The 5000-nt window shown below is 41.3% G+C and overlaps 1 protein-coding gene and 1 pseudogene across 2 annotated transcripts in view; one reads left to right on the forward strand and one right to left on the reverse strand.

Moving 5' to 3' along the window:
* The window catches only part of LOC130370988 (APOBEC1 complementation factor-like), a 16204-nt pseudogene extending 15315 nt beyond the window's left edge, over positions 1-889 (reverse strand).
* The window catches only part of LOC130370987 (cGMP-dependent protein kinase 1-like), a 298669-nt gene that overhangs the window by 179290 nt on the left and 114379 nt on the right, over positions 1-5000 (forward strand). The window lies entirely within an intron of this gene.

Consider the following 5000-nt stretch of genomic DNA (forward strand, 5'->3'; position numbering starts at 1 on the left):
AATGACCTAGCCTGCCAGTTACCCCATCGGCTAAATAAATGATGAGAGACAACATGAATTAAAATGTGTCTTTATTTTTTACCTTGTTAGTCATGCATTGTATGCTTACTCAGAAACACATGTATCAGAATTATAGAACCATAACAACCCAACCAAAAAAAGAATGGAAAAGAGCCCTTTTTTATAATTGTGTCACCAATTGTAAGGCAATCAATGATATGACCATCAGACAATGTTTTCATCGGTTGACGATTACGATTACCCCTGCTATGGCAAATACAATCCTCCCTACCTTTTGTCCTGCCCAAATATCCTCTTTTATTAACATTACACAAGCTTTGACCACAAAGAACCTCTGGTACATGTTACCTTATAATTCTTAACTACAACTTCATCAATCAAAAAAAAAAGGTGTGTCTAAATAAAGAGCGAATAAAGAGCCGGCTCATAACCAACATGGTTCCTCAAGTAAGCTGCTGAGCGAAGCCATCACAAAGTTAAAAGGAGGACTAGGAAAACTCTTTCTCACAAGGGGCACGAAGCTGCTATGTCAACACAAAACACGCATGTATTTTTTTCTCTCTTCCCTCCCTTCACTTACGAACACATTTAGCGTCTACTGTTGGAGCCGCAAAAAAAAGAGCTAAAGAAGTGACGCCAACACTACGGCAAACGTGGACCATTTCATAAAAAACAATTACGTTAATGTATCAAGAATATGTCCATTCAATTCATTATTATTATCATTAGGTTTTAACAATAAAGAAGCTTTAACTTACCTGAGCAATTTCAGAGATCACCTCCCACCAATCAGGCTAGTGTCATTCTGAACGGTGAATATGTGTGTGTTGACGTGTCATTTAGGGGGCCACTGTCCTGTGAGTGTGTGTGTGTGTGTGTGTGTGTGTGTGTGTGTGTGTGTGAGTGTGAGTGTGTGTGTGTGTGTGTGTGTGTGTGTGTGTGTGTGTGTGTGTGTGTGTGTGTGTGTGTGTGTGTGTGTGTGTGTGTGTGTGTGTGTGTGTGTGTGTGTGCGTGCGTGTGTGTGAGTGTGTGTAGGTGATCACATCATATCAAACTCCAAGGTTCACTGTCCTGTTAGCTTTGCAAGCCAGCCCATGTTAATGGTTAACCACCTTGATATCTCTTTGCATGGGGAGAGAGACACACACAGATAGGGAGGGAGAGAGGGATAGGAGACATTCACAGAGGTAAACTCAGAGAGGGAGAGAGAGAGATAGTAGCCTGCTGACATATGCACACAAGGAGGAAGAAACTAGCACAGATGTCACATGCGAATGGAAATGATATAACACACACAAAGACACATGAATATATACAATGTTCTAATATGTACTAATATGTTTGATTGGGTGTTACCCCTGGTATTAACCCCCAACCACTGGTACTGTGTATGAATGGGTGAGCGCATGACGGCCCATGTGTGTGGGAGTGTCTATTTGTGAGTGTGTGTGTGTGTGTGTGTGTTTGTAGGTGTGTGTCTGTGTGCGTGTGAGTATATGTGGGTGAGCGCATGACTGCGTATGTGTGTATGAGCGTGTTTGTGTGTGTGTGCGTTCACCTATGTGTGTGTGTGTGTGTGTGTGTGTGTGTGTGTGTGTGTGTGTGTGTGTGTGTGTGTGTGTGTGTGTGTGTGTGTGTGTGTGTGTGTGTGTGTGTGTGTGTGTGTGTGAGAGAGAGAGAGGGTTTTTCTTCCCTACTCTGTGATGGAGATAGTGATCCTGGTTCCCACCCGGGAACCAGGATCGCGGGTGGGGCGGACCAGGCTGGAGGCTGATGTCCCTGGAGACACACTACCAGATGAAACAAACACACACAGAGAGACGCATGCATATGGAACCAGACACACAGGTAAACACTCCCAGACAGGATCAAAGAGGAAACAGACATGCACACATGAACATACACAAACCCACAGACACACACACACATATACAAACATTGAAAAGAGACATATCATATACATGTAACAAGCGTGCCAACACACACACACACACACACACACACACACACACACACACACACGCACACACACACACACACACACGACACACTCAAACCATGAATCAAGTCCAGCCAACTGGTCCTATCTTGTTCTGTGTTGCTCAGAGTGCCCCCTCCTGGACAGCCACTCTACGTTTAAAGGTGCTCTATTGTATGCCAGTAAACATGTTCCCATGTAACTAGTGATTCCAAATCAAGCCAAATCCCAGGACAGTGAGTGTTGTAATGATGAATATCAGCACGGCTGTGATTGGTTCTTAGGTACGAGGCCCCAGGCTGACTGCTGGAGATAATCCTTTAGGGGGACTCAAGACAGCTCCGCTTCGCGTCAGGGTACTGCATCCTCCTGTCTGGATTTATTTTATGATAATAACCGGCTCGCTGGACATTATACCTTAAGTTAGTAACAGTTAGTTCCAACCTAGTCATTTGATTGGACAGGAGGCATTCCATGAGTAAAACTGGGACTTTTAACTATAAATGTATCATTCTGCTTTACAGGTTACTAACTAACCGTTCATTAACTAAGGATCATCGATGAGCTGAATCTGAATCACACATTCCACAACAGACTCTTGTTTCACTGGTTGAGCAATAAATGAAATCATACAGATAAACGTCCATGCTACAAAGTAGATGGCCTGCAGTACCATGTAGACTTTCAAAAACTAGCAAGCTAGTTTGCGGGAAAATATTTGTGTATTGCTTGGCAACAGTCCAGTCCCAGGCCAGTTGAGGAACTATTTGTGTTGGCGGAGCCATATAAATTATTAAACAAACAAATAATAATCTGTTGCATAACACCGTGAACTAATAAGTGGGGCTTTCAGAGTCTCTGACCCTTGACCTGCAGCCTCGAACCTGTCAGATCAAATTTGTGCGGATACTCAGTATAACAGCCCTTCTTCTCGATTGATATGGCTTAATAATTTGTCTTTAAAATGAAACTGATTAAAGCATACCAAACTTCAGTCACTTCAGCCATGAAAACAATCGAAATTATGTTGCATTAACTATGAACGTGGGAGAATACACTATGCCTGAGTTGCTTCATATATTTATGTTGGTGCAAATAAACAGGCAAGACCCCCACCAGAATGTTCCTTAGAGCAGTGTTATGTGGTTGAGCTCTGATGGGTTAAAGTAACTTGCCCGTACAGCTACTCCTGTCCTCTGGGGGGCCCAGAGAGTAAACACTGGTTCTAACCCAGGGGCCAAAGATGTTCAACATGTTCTTGTCAGGCCTCCTCCACAATACACAGTAGCTAATAATAATAATAATAATGGCATTCATAATATTCTAGTAATAATACTAGTCATATTGTTAAGAATAATTATTTAATAATCATAATAGTAACAATAATGATCATAATGATAATGATAATCAACAATCATCACAATTTTAACAATAAGAAGATGAGGAAAAAAACTGATAATTTCGATTCTGAAATATAGTAATAATCAAATGCACTTTACACAAATGAAGATAAAAAATACAGTTTAATTAAATGGTTCAGTAGTTCAGCTGCTCTGGGATTTTTGAGTGTATAATTGTATCTAAATGCTGATGGCCTTATTTAAATATTCATGAGTTTGCGTGATTTCTTTTTTCTCCCTTCTTCATTAAATAAGCTTGGGTTTTTATATAAATGTTGACTGTATATAATACATATATATTAACCCATCCGTCTAATTTGCCATCTGTTGTGCTCAGAGCAAGGGAAAGAGAGGGAGAGGGCAAATGGTAAAAAGAGAGAGAGAGAGAGAGAGAGAGAGAGAGAGAGAGAGAGAGAGAGAGAGAGAAGAAAACAGGCAGTGTAAAGGAAAAAAGAAGAAAGAGATGAGAAAATGTAGCAGATGGCAGAGAAAACACCTGTCCTCTCCAATTAATTACGCCCATCATCTTTCTCAGTTGTGTCCGGTAGACTGACCTTTAAGATATAAAGGCATGTTTATTATGCAATTCTCAAATGCATACGTATCACATTTAACTTATTTCCTTCATTCCGGTTATAAAAGACAAGACAAAAAGTGAGAAAAAGTGAATGAAAGCTGGACCTGATTCAGTCTATTGTCTTTGGTGATTAAACTGTGCATTCCTTGTATCACATTTTATTCACTACATATTTGATACCATCTGGGTGCTATATATAACTGGCCTTTTATTTTTACTTTGTTCCTCAACATGAATCAAGAAAGCACTTAATCAAACGGCAAGTTGCTCAAATGTTTTAAAGAAGCCCACCTCCTGTTATTCACCGATAGAGAGAGATGAATAGCAAGAGGCAGAGCGAGAGTTTTTGCAGATGGATGGGGGGAAGCATACCATATGTATTTCATATCAGCCGCAGGAAGCTGCGTACCCAGTGAAATTGTATTTCCACCAATCAGGGCGATGGAAAGATAGCAGCAGGAAACTACAGTTTGGTTGTGGACATAAAGTATTTAGCAAGGTCTCTGCATCCACTACGGGCAGGTAGAGACAATGCAACACAAATTCTGCTGTTGTCACAGCAACTGGTCAAGGCCTCTGCGCCACAGATTAGGTCCGGTTCTAAATGTGGCCGGTCCATCCATCAAATCTGTCCTTGGCTCCCTGGCTGTTAACCCCCCCTCTCCAGTCTGGTCCACACCAGACAGGAAGCCACAAGGAAGCAAAAGCTGCCAATTTCCTGTTTACCGAGTTACAGTATGACAAGTGTGCGGGTGTTATTTGCCCATGTTGCCTACTAGATTACGTGATGCTGACTAAATAACTATAGCTCTAGATGTTATAGAATCTATAGCATCTATAGCAAGCTAATCCACACCTTAAGAAATGTTTTGTTGACTAGCATAGATAGTACAGATGCTAGATGAATGTCTTTAGGTGTGGAATGCCTTCTAACCATTTTTTAATTCAGAAGTGTATACATCTTGGCTGGGGCATAGTATGGGTCTGAAGTCAAAGCTTGGTTCCAAGTATTGGGAATTCTGAA

Source organism: Gadus chalcogrammus, chromosome 18, assembly GCF_026213295.1.
Source record: "Gadus chalcogrammus isolate NIFS_2021 chromosome 18, NIFS_Gcha_1.0, whole genome shotgun sequence".
NCBI classification, from domain to species: domain Eukaryota; kingdom Metazoa; phylum Chordata; class Actinopteri; order Gadiformes; family Gadidae; genus Gadus; species Gadus chalcogrammus.